We start from the raw sequence: 12,903 nt of genomic DNA on the forward strand, positions 1-12,903 counted from the left end.
CAGTCCTTCCAATGAACACCCAGGGCTGATCTCCAGAATGGACTGGTTGGATCTCCTTGTAGTCCAAGGGACTCTCAAGAGTCTTCTCCAACACCACAATTCAAAAGCATCAATTCTTCGGTGCTCAGCTTCCTTCACAGTCCAACTCTCACATCCATACATGACCACAGGAAAAACCATAGCCTTGACTAGATGGACCTTTGTTGGCAAAGTAATGTCTCTGCTTTTTAATATGCTATCTAGTTTTGTCATAACTTTCCTTCCAAGGAGCTGCAACCTTAGTGACATTATTATTTCTGGGATCTGCCTATTGGGGCTATTCTTATTCTCATCTCTGCCTGCCCCACATACTTTTTGCCTAATTAGCAACTACGTATTAGATCTCAGAAATTGTTTTCTTTGGGGGACAATTTCTTGACCACTCTTACTGGGATGGAGTAAGTCTCCCTGTTACATATTCTGGTAGCTTTCTGTAGCGCTGTTTATAGTGCAATTGTAAAACCACTACAGTTTTACAATTAAAAAATTATTTTCTCAGGTTGAAAACTTCACAAAAGCACAACTTGTGTATTTTTGGCAACATCTAGCAGATAAAAGCCTGGCACACAGTTGATGTTCAATACATGTTGAGGGAATTAATGAGTGTTGAGACAATCCTTGCTTGAAAAACAAGTTACTAGTTAATCAGGATTGTGAAAGAAAGAAGCCCAAACCTCTATACTAATGAAATTAAGAAGAGGGTCTATAATTAGAGTAGAGTATTGGTAGTACTTGATGGATGTTCTCTTTAAGAAGTTCCAGGAGTTAGACACAATTTTATAGCCTTAAGTAAATCAATCTGACTTCCCATATTTAAATCACAATAAGAATCAGCAGGATCTAGTCTTTGCATCTAATGCAAAACATTTAAATGTGCTCATTAGCAGTGTTTTCCAGAATTATACCTGAATTTTAAATGAGAATAATGAGACCAAGGAAGATGGAGATACTGACTTTGCTAGAGACAGATCAGTGTTAGTCGCTCAGTTGTGTCCTTTGTGCCCCAGGGACTGTTGCCCACCAGGCGCCTCTGTCCAATGAATTTTCCAGGCAAAAATAGTGGAGTGGGTTGCCATTTCCTTCTCCAGGGGATCTTCCCCACCCAGGGATCAAACCTGGGTCTCCTGCATTGTAGGCAGATTCTTTACCCTCTGAGCTACCAGGGAAGTCCCAGAGGCAGAATGCTGCTGCTGCTGAGTCGCTTCAGTCGTGTCCGACTCTGTGCGACCCCACAGACGGCAGCCCACCAGGCTTCCCGTCCCTGGGATTCTCCAGGCAAGAACACTGGAGTGGGTTGCCATTTCCTTCTCCAATGCATGAAAGTGAAAAGTGAAAGTGAAGTCGCTCAGTAGTGTCCGACTCTTAGCGACCCCATGGACTGAAGCCTACCAGGCTTCTCCATCCATGGGATTTTCTAGGCAAAAGTACTGGAGTGGAGTGCCATTGCCTTCTCCGAGAGGCAGAATAAGATTGGCTTAAAATTACAGGGTGTTTTTACTGCCCTGAAACTTGTTCTCATTTAATCTCAGAACTAGTCCTGGCCTAAGAATGGTAAAAAGAAAAAGCAGAAGTCTTTTCTGAAGGATTCAATGTGGTGCAGGAAGGTAGAAGCAGCTGCAAAAAAAAAAAAAATCAGTTGCTGGCAGTATCCTGATGGCACAGTGCCCTCTGGTGTTAGGAAAGGGGTACTTTCATCACATGCATATTGAGAACTAAGCAAAGATGGGAGCTTCCAGCAGGTCTCAATCCATGCTGTTATGCAACTTTTTTGTATTTACCATACACACAAAAATGTTGACTAACAACCAATATTATGCTTAGTATCCTACATACTTTATAGGAAAGTGATTCCCAGCAGCTCTACTTTGAGAAGTGGAACAAAATTATTTAAGAGCTATGCTACAGAAAAATGTTACAAATAATGGAAGATTGCACATAATTAACTTTTTAGAAATATAAATTAGAGAATATTCAAGATGACCTATGATAATTTCTTATTCACTCATGTAAGAACATTAGAGGGGGAAAAAAAAGAAGTACAAAGGGTGTATAACAATGGAAGAAAGTTCTGCTTTGGTGTTGGTACATCTTAGAAAAAACATTCAGCTGGAACATAACCAGGTAAGAATAATCTGATTACAATGGGAATGAGGAGGGGTGGTCTTTGTTTGCAGATACTCATTTGGTGATTTTGACTAATAGGTAATTTATCCTTAAGCTACATGAAGTAGAAAGGGAAATGGGAATCTTAGCTGTGAGGCCAGGCCACAGGGACTGTAGGAAAATTGACAATTGGGCCTCATGGGAGGCTGCAAAGACTGCAGCTTGATGAGTAATCAGAATCTGAGGTACTCTGTTGTAACAGAAAGCAGTGTCTTTGAACTCTAGTAGGAGGCTTCCCTGGTAGCTCAGATGGTAAAGAATCTGCCTGCAATGCAGGAGATGTGGGTTCAATCTCTGGGTTGGGAAGATCCCCTGGAGGAGGAAATGGCTACCCACTCCAGTATTCTTACTAGGAAGTCCCATGGACAGAGGAGGCTGGCACGAGGTCTCAAGGAGTTGGACATGACTGAGCAACTGAACTTGAAATGAGCACTCAACTAGTAACAAGATTCAGTTAGTCTTGTCTTTTGCTCCTCCTAGTACCAGCTGAAGGCAATGGCACCCCACTCCAGTACTTGTGCCTAGAAAATCCCATGGACGGAGGAGCCTGGTAGGCTGCAGTCCATGGGGTCACGAAGAGTCAGACACGACTGAGCGCCTTCCTTTTAGGAAATGGCAACCCACTCCAGTGTTCTTACCTGGAGAATCCCAGGGACGGGGGAGCCTGGTGGGCTGCCGTCTATGGGGTCGCACAGAGTTGGACACGACTGAAGCGACTTAGCAGCAGCAGCAGTAGCAGTACCAGCTGACCAGTTTATTCCATGTGTCTTGGTTCAAATTACGAGAGAGTATCAAAGTAGTTGTCTAATGACCAGGGCACATCATTGTAAGTCACAGGCCAACTTATGGATGGATTGGTTGTTCCTTGGTTGGCACCAGGTCAGATGCCTCCCCTGGTCTGATCTGTAATAGCTAAGGGGCTGTCATGTGGTACAGCCATCCTGCTGCAGGGATCAACTGCTTTCCCCATAGACTGTGGGCATCTTGAGAAGGAGATGATGAGCGTGACAGGTGCTAACAAGTGTTATCTCTAAGGCAAAACTTGTTGGTGATTCATCTGACAGTATTTTCAGTTACTGTATAAAAACTTGGGTGTTATTTCACTTAAAAATGACCAAGAGAGTTTTTTTGGGGGGGTTTTGGTGTGGGGTTTTTTTTGTGTGTGTGTGTGTAAGGTTTTTTTTTTTGGTGGAGGTTTTTGGTAGGGAGGGGATGCAGGGATGCTTAACTTCTAATAACATCTAACAAAACTAATCGTTACATGGAATGCACTTTGGAAAATGTGACACCATTTATAAGGCGTTTGTTACTGTGAAAAGATTACTTACCAATCACATTTGGAGTGACATAATGCTTTTCAAAGAAATCTTGATTTATGTTTTAGTGTGAAGTCCTTAGAGCTATCAGATAAATGGTCCCTACTGATATGAATTTTTTTCATTCTGATTTTGCAGTTCATCCTAGAGATCATTTTCTATTTGAAAAATATGGTTAAAATTATGAACATTGTTGAAAATGATACCAATCATCATGCAGAATCATGGATACGAAAATGAGCTGAATGTGGCGTAGATCATGAATTCATTGCCAAATTCAGACTGAAATGGAAGAAAGTAGGGAAAACCACTACACCATTCAGGTATGACCTAAATCAAATCCCTTACGATTATACAGTGGAAATGACAAATAGATTCAAGGGATTAGATCTGATAGACAGAGTATCTGAAAAACTATGGACGGAGGTTCGTGACATTCTATAGAAAGTAGTGATCAAGACCATCCCCAAGAGAAAGAAATGCAAAAAGGCAAAACAGTCGTCTGAGGAGGCCTTACAAATAGCTGAGAAAAGAGAAAAGCTGGAGGCAAAGGAGAAAAGGAAAGATCTGCCCATCTGAACGAAGAGTTCCAAAGAATAGCAAGGAGAGATAAGAAAGCCTTCCTCAGTGATCAATGCAAAGAGATAGAGGAAAACAATAGAATGGAAAAGACTAGAGATCTCTTCAAGAAAATTAGAGATATCAAGGGAACGTTTCATGCAAAGATGGGCTCAATAAAGGACAGAAATGGTATGGACTTAACAGAAGCAGAAGATATTAAGAAGAGGTGGCAAAAATACACAGGATTAACTATACAAAAAAGATCTTCACGACCCAGATAACCACGATGAAATGATCACTCACCTAGAGCCAGACATCCTGGAATGTGAAGTCAAGTGGGCCTTAGGAAGCATCACTACAAACAAAGCTATTGAAGGTGATGGAATTCCAGTGGAGCTATTTCAGATCCTAAAAGATGATGCTGTGAAAGTGCTGCACCCAATATGCCAGCAAATCTGGAAAACTCAGCAGTGGCCACAGGACTGGAAAAAGTCAGTTTTCATTCCAATCCCAAAGAAAGGCAATGCCAAAGAGTGCTCAAATTACCACACAATTGCACTCATCTCACATGCTAGCAAAGTAGTGCTCAAAATTCTCCAAGCCAGGCTTCAGCAATACGTGAACAGTGAACTTCCAGATGTTCAAGCTGGTTTTAGAAAAGGCAGAGGAACCAGAGATCAGATTGCCAACATCCGCTGGATCATGGAAAAAGCAAGAGAGTTCCAGAAAAACATCTATTTCTGCTTTATTGACTATACCAAAGCCTTTGACTGTGTGGATCACAACAAACTGTGGAAAATTCTTAAAGAGATGGTAATCCCAGACTTCCTGACCTGCCTCCTGAGAAATCTGTATGCAGGTCAAGAAAGAACAGTTAGCACTGGACATGGAACAACAGACTGGTTCCAAATCAAAAAGGAGTATGTCAAGGCTGTATATTGTCACCCTGCTTATTTAACTTATATACAGAGTACATCATGAGAAACGTTGGGCTGGATGAAGCACAAGCTGGAATCGAGATTGCTGGGAAAAATATCAATAACCTCAGATCTGCAAATGACACCACCCTGATGGCAGAAAGTGAAGAAGAGCTAAAGAGCCTCTTGATGAAAATGAATAAAGATAGTGAAAAAATTGGCTTAAAACTCAACATGCAGAAAACAAAGATGGTATCTGGTCCCATTACTCCGTGGCAAATAGATGGGGAAATAATGGAAACAGTGAAAGACTTTGTTTTTTGGGGGAGGAGGCTCCAAAGTCACTGTAGATGGTGACTGCAGCCATGAAATTAAAAGATGCTTGCTCCCTGGAAGAAAAGCTATGACCAACCTAAACAGTGTATTAAGAAGCAGAGACATTACTTTGTCAACAAAAGTCCATCTAGTCAAAGCTATGGTTTTTTCAGTAGTCATTTATGGATGTGAGAGTTGGACTATAAAGAAGCTGAGTACCAAAGAATTGATGCTTTTGAACTGTGGTGTTGGAGAAGACTCTTGAGAGTCCCTTGGACTGCAAGGAGATCTAACCAGTACATCCTAAAGGAAATCAATCCTGAATATTTATTGAAAGGACTGATGATGAAGCTGAAACTCCAATACTTTGGCCACCTGATGTGAAGAACTGACTCATTTGAAAAGACCCTGATGCTAGGAAAGATTGAAAGTGGGAGGAGAAGGGGATGCCAGAGGGTGAAATGGATGAATGGCATCACCAACTGAATGAACATGAATTTGAGTAAGCTCTGGGAGTTGGTGATGGACAGGGAAGCTTGGCGTGCTATAGCCCATGAGATCGCAGAGTTGGACACAACTGAGTGACTGAACTGAACTGAGACCACAGTGAAGAAGATAATGCTGATGCAGATTTATTTTATGTATATAATATACATGTACATATGTGTGTGAATATATATATATATATGTATATGTAACCATGTGTTTCCTCAGGCACAAGTACAATACTTTTGTCAACTTGAAGCTCACTCAAAACTAACTCTTTGAGTATTTTACACCAGTATTTCTAGTTTACTTTTCAAAACTGTCTAAATGTTCTATGAGTGTTTTGATTTGACAGTGTCAGTCTTTAGTGGGTGTCTCCAAAATAGAAAGTCTGTCTACCCCTTGCAGAAGGCACTCTGAGATGTTTAAATCCTAGTTTCTTATGAGTTATTTCGGTTTGTTTAGTTGCTTTGCTTCCCATCCTGTTATGTTTTATTTCTGTGGATCTAATTATTTTGACAACATCTAACACACTTCCTCATTTTCTGCTGCTTTTTTGAAGAACACCTTAGTTCTCTTCTACCTTTTGAGTTTAGTCCCTTTACTATCTATCTGTCCTTTTCTTAAAGATATACTTTTTGCTTTCTTGCCTCTACTCTAATAATTTTTTCTTAAGAAAACTTCTTATTTTATGCAGCTTCATCAGCTTGTCGTCTCTTATTTTATTTTCAATGTAACAACTGCTGATTTCTAACACGAAGACTTGAAGTGTATTTTTCAAGCTCCTCTCCTTCTGCTTGGATCTCCTAAGAATACCTGCTTCCCAGAGACTGAGACTTCAGACACAGGGGTTTTAAAAATGTAATTACTTTCTTCACCTTTGGGTTTGCAATAATTTAATTGAATTGTTTCTCTACTGCAGTTTTATGAAAGAACATAGTCTCTTTGTAATAAAGACCTATATCCTTGACTTGTTGGTCAATAACATGTACTAATTTTTTAAAATGTTTTTAACAGTCAAAATTCTACTTAAGATCACATAGCTGGTGAAACCTCTGGATAAACCACGAAAGTCAAAAAAGTTACCACCTCCACACTTTTAAATACAATTCCAAAACTCTGCAGAGAGGAGTGGAATTTGGGACAACTGATGAAGCTCTGGATACCTAGACCTAGTTCTAAAACTAAGCAGTCCTAGTCCTGCCATACAGCAGTGCTCTATAGTCCCTGTGTATCCTTGCTGTCTGTCTGCTATCTGGAACACTGGCTGAAAAAGACTGTAGAGAGAAAATATTATTCCATTTGACGACACTTGACAGAATGCCCCAGCCTAATGTTTAGTGCATGGAAAAACTGAAGCAGCAACTTTCTCAGGAAGATCCTTCCAGAGCCTGTCTGATGTCTTTGTGTTCCTTGGCTGTAAAATGAGGATAAGAATAACACATGATTCTGGAATTTGTTGGGAGAATACAATGAAACTAGATGTATGAAACTAGATGCACTTTGCAAACTCTGAAGGGCTGTAAGTTAGTCATGTTTGGGAAATGAATGTTCTGGCTAATTACCGTCTCAGGCTTCATCTAGATTCATTAGGGACTATCCTAAAAAATCCCCCGAATTAATCTTCAGTTTTGTCATCTCTCTTCTTTGCTGAGAGCCTTATAATAACTTTTCATTGCCTAGAGCAAAGGTTGTCCTTATCCTAGCATTAAAGGACTTTCACCACTTAGTAACTTTCCAGTTTGTTTCTTCTCTGTCCTCATAAATTCTAGTGAAACGGATGAACCCCAGGAGAGGTGACAGAGTGTTTTTCTGTATCTTGGCCTTGCTCACTTGGTCATGAACTTATTCCTTCAGAACCATCTAGATCTTGCCGTTTCTCAATACCCAGCATAAGGCCTTAGCAAATTCACAACTAATATTTGTATCTAGAGCATTTGTTGGGTATATATATTTTTTGGAAGTTAATCAAATATTGGGGACCTTAGTATGCTTCGTGGCAATGAAGGGTCATATTTTCAGTGTTTCTTGCCTCTCCCTTTTTCTGTGCAGGCCCACAGGACTCAGCTTAGTTCCCTGTTCTCTTATGATGCCAGAAGCTACTTGCTTCCCAGAGAACTTTCTTCCTCTAAGATGGAGTGTGTGGTGTGATTCTTCTCAGCTGCTATCTTCTAGTATGTTCCTGAGATGAATTCCAGAATGTTCCTTAATTTAAGCATTTGCAGTTGCCTTTGTAGAAAGTAGATGGGGGAATGACAGAGATGGCGAATAGAAACACTTGATTGATTTGGCAGTGTTCTAATATTCTCCTTCCCTCGCCTGTGTGGATCCTTTCCTTCTCTGGATCCTCTGTGATCTGCTTCTTTTATCTGAGCATGGCCCTCAAGGAGCAGCACTTCCCCAGGTCCTCACCCTTCAGGGGCCCCCTGGCTGTAGGATGACCATTGACATCTCAGGGGGCTCCAGCCTAGGTGCTTTGCATTTAAACATCTGTGTTCCAAGTGGAAATCTCACCCTAATAACAACTACTACAATGTATTTAATCTCCATAATTATCCTGCATGGTACCTCATCCTTGAGGAAACAGATTTAGGGAGGTTGAGTGGTTTGGTCACTGTTACAGAGTTAGTAAAAGCAGGACTAAGGGTGGACCACAGGTCCATTTGTCTCTGAAATTTATCTTTTTTCCACTGTTCCAAACTGCATTACTGTAACGCAGGTTATTTCCTGGCAGTCACAGACTCTCACAGGAAAGCATATGAAGGCACTTCTGTTCTGATCTTAGTGTTTGTATCTTTTATCATTTTTAACTGTTGTTATATCTTTATAAAGCTAACTGAAATCAGAAACATTGTTTTCTATGTCACTGTATTAGCCAGTTCACCTTTCAGTTCAGTTCAGTTCAGTCGCTCAGTCGTGTCTGACTCTTTGCAACCCCATGAATTGCAGCACGCCAGGCCTCCCTGTCCATCACCATCTCCCGGAGTTCACTCAGACTCATGTCCATCAAGTCCGTGATGCCATCCAGCCATCTCATCCTCTGTCGTCCCCTTTTCCTCCTGCCCCCAATCCCTCCCAGCATCAGAGTCTTTTCCAATGAGTCATGACAGTATGATCACTCACCTAGAGCCAGACATCCTGGAATGTGAAGTCGAGTGGGCCTTAGAAAGCATGACTACAAACAAAGCTAGTGATGATGGAACAAGACTAGTGGAGGTGATGGAATTCCAGTTGAGCTCTTTCAAATCCTGAAAGATGATGCTGTGAAAGTGCTGCACTCAATATGCCAGCAAATTTGGAAAACTTAGCAGTGGCCACAGGACTGGAAAAGGTCAATTTTCATTCCAATCCCAAAGAAAGTTCACCTTTACTAAGGCTTTAATGCATAGCTTGTGTTTTGTTGTTGTTGTTCAGTCACTAAGTTGTCTCCAACTCTTTGCAACCCCATGGGCTACAGCACACCAGGCTTCCCTGTCCTTCACCATCTCCCAGAGTTTTCTCAGACTCATGTCCACTGTATATTTATTGGTTAATTGTTCCAGAAAGGTTTTCAAGAATGAATAGGTTCTTTTACCTGTTTTCTTTTTTTTATGTGCAATATAACTGGGATCATAATTCTAGTCTTTCTTCATGAAATGACAATCTTGCAAGTGAAGAGTGATCTCAGCACATGACAAACAACAAAACCAAACCAAAGGATGTTTAAAATTATGTATCTAAAAGGGGCCACAAAGAAATGGGGTAGTGGTTTTAATAAAAGGTCCTGGACAGAGAGGCAGAATTTAGAGATGATGACCTATGTATAGTGAGTTTGGACTTTTTTTCAGGACTGATGAGGAGCCATCAGAAGGGTTAGATCTATCAGATTTGTTTTAGGAATGTACCTGAGAGAGTGGGTTATTGTGGTGTGAAGCTGGAGGCAGAGAAATCTGGTCCTCCTTATGGGATCTAGTTTTACTTCCCCAGCCCCACTTCCCACATTACTGTACTAGAAAGGGTGCCTCATCCTGTTGTTAGTGAGGAATTGAGTTTCTACCCTATAGTGGATGCAATGAATATTATCTTCAGAACCTAGAGAGTCACTGGAATACCTCATGACACTCCTATGACAGATAGTCCTGTTCAGAGTGAAACTGTAGCAATCCAATAAATATAAGACCAGCAAAGGCTCATCTCCTATGGAAATAAATATTTGGATCTTCCTACCAGATAAATAATCCAGCTGAGATACGATCAGAAGGTAAAAGGAACTTGAGTGAGGGAAGAAGACAGCTATGATTACCAACTTCAGGCTAGTAAACAGCTACTGAAGTAGGAATTGTAGCAGTTATGCTAAATATAGTTTAACTGTTTCTCTTCCCACTCCTTTCCACCTTTCTCCATTTATGAAGAATACTGATGCCAGCTAACTTTTAGTTTTCATGTGGGAACATTAATGAATGATATCAACAAGAATGAAACAACTGATACATGCTGAAGACACAAAATTTTCATTTGAATTAAAGACAAGAGTGTATACGGAGGGTCAGAATGGATGGACTGTGTTGTAGATTTTCTGACTTGTATTACACTCCCTACTCTTCCCCTGGGTCTGACTTGGAGGCTTACTATTACAGACTGAATGTTTGTGTCCCCTTAAAATTTGCATGTTGAAATTCTTACCCCTAATGTGATGGTATTAGGAGATGAGACCTTCAGAAAGTGATTAGGTCTTCAGGGTGGATGCCTCATGAATGGGAATACTGTCCCTATAAAGGAGACCCCAGAGAGCTCCCTCACCCTTTCTGCCATATGAGGATGCAGAGTGAAGACAGCCATCCATGAAGCTCTGAATCTGCAGGTGCCTTGATCTTATACTTCCTGGTTTCCAGAACTGTGAGAAATGAATAAAACCTCTGTTACTTATAAGCCACCCAACCTATGGTATTCTGTTACAGCAATCCAAATGGACTAAGACACTGACCTTCATCAAGTGATCTTCCCTTCTCAATGCCCTTTGGATTCAGCCAATGAGACGTGCCAGCTGGAGATCAGAAGGGATGAGGAGAGTGAAAAGAATATGTATTCTCTCGGGTTCTTCCTTATAGGGTCTTCATGGAAAGGACATATCCCTTGACCAAATGTCATACCCTGGTCAGGATGTTTCCCCCGAACAACTCTCTGAATTCAGTGGTTAGAGAAATGCTCCCTCCCATACCCACTTCAGGAGTAAGAGTGGTATTATTGCCGGTCTTAAATCTTGCATTGTTTCCTGTGATTTCCTTACGTTATGCCCTTGCCTTTGGAAATAGTCCTTTTAGTAAAGTTTCTTTAATTAGTAAAGTTTCTTCAAATTACCAGGTTTATGGTTGTCAGCTGTTCCTGCCCGGATCCTGATCACCTATGAAGAAGCTTGAATTTATTTTTACTAAATGAATGACTGCTTGACTTTGATTTGTTACCTCACTCAGATAGTGAAAGCTGTCTAAAGCAGGATTTTCTCAGCCTCGACACTACTGACATTTGGGGCCAAAAGCTCTTTGTTGTAGGGGGCTGTTCTATGCATTGCGGATTGCTAAGCTGAATCCCTGGCCTCAACCTACTGTATGTCAGTAGCACGCTTCTAGTTGTGATAACCAGAAATGTCTCCAGACTTCCCCAATGTCCTGTGGGGGCAGTATCACTCACAGTTGAGAACAAGGGTCCAAAAGGATGAAGTTACACCTGTGCAACCTTCGGGCATCATCAAACCAACAGGGCAGCAACCGGGAGGTCCTCCTTGGACCTTGAGTGTTTGTTGTTAAGGGACTATGTGGCCTTCTAATTGAATTGTATAGTCAGATAATTTTTTTTCCAAACTGAAGATTTCCTATCAAGTGATAGAATTATGATGACATGATTATGAAAAAAACTATTTTTTCAGTTCCTTTTTCACATATGAATATATATATGCATATATATGCATATACATATCCTCTGTATTACAGTTCTCCAGAGATCAGAAACAATAGGATACACACACACACACACACACACACACACACACACATATAGAGAGAGAGCATGAGAAGGATTTATTATAAGGAATTGTTGTTGCTGTTGTTTAGTCACTAAGTCGTGTCTGACTCTTTTTAGACTCTACGGACTGTAGCCCACCAGGCTCCTCTGTCCATGGGATTTCCCAGGCAAGAATACTGGAGTGTGTTGCCATTTCCTTCTCCAGGGGATCTTCTTGACCTAGGGATCAAACCCAGGTCATCTGTGTTGTAGACGGATTCTTTATGATTGAGCTACCAATTGGCTTTTGCACTTATGGAGACTGAGAAGTCCCAAGATCTGCACTCAGCATGCTGGAGACCCAGAAAGGTCAGCGGTGTAAGTTCCAGTCTGATAGTCAGCAGAGGTGACATCCAAGAAGAGCTGGTTTTTCAGTTCAGCTTTGAAGGCAGGAAGAGACCAATGTCCCCCTCAAACAATCAGACAGAAGGAGTTTCCTCTTACTTGGCTTTTTTATTTCATCCAGATCTTCAGTTGGTTAGATGAGGTCCACTTTCATTGCTATGCTAAGTCGCTTCAGTCGTGTCCGACTCTGTTCGACCCCATAGATGGCAGCCCACCAGGCTCCCCCGTCCCTGGGATTCTCCAGGCAAGAACACTGGAGTGGGTTGCCATTTCCTTCTCCAGTGCATGGAAGTGAAAAGTGAAAGTGAAGTCGCTCAGTCGTGTCCAACTCCTAGCGACCCCATGGACTGCAGCCCACCAGGCTCCTCCGTCAATGGGATTTTCCAAGCAAGAGTACTGGAGTGGGGTACCATTGCCTTCTCCCCCACTTTCATTAGGGAGGAGAAATATGCTTTAGTCTACTCATTCAAATGTTATTCTTATCCAGAAATACACTCACAGGCACACCCAGAAAAATGGGGAAGACAAATGGATTGACCAAGCTTGGATCATGAATCTCTGGTGTTGAGTCTCTGCTGGGGCTGAAGAAAACTGCCGCTGCCTGCCCCCACCGTGTAATGAAGAATGGAGATAAGTGGTTTTCCGACAGAAAGTGGGAAAAACTATCCAATAACGTTGTCTTCTTTTGGCTACACATATAGTACACGATTACATTTTTATTTTAT

Source organism: Bos javanicus, chromosome 20, assembly GCF_032452875.1.
Source record: "Bos javanicus breed banteng chromosome 20, ARS-OSU_banteng_1.0, whole genome shotgun sequence".
Taxonomy (NCBI): Eukaryota; Metazoa; Chordata; class Mammalia; order Artiodactyla; family Bovidae; genus Bos; species Bos javanicus.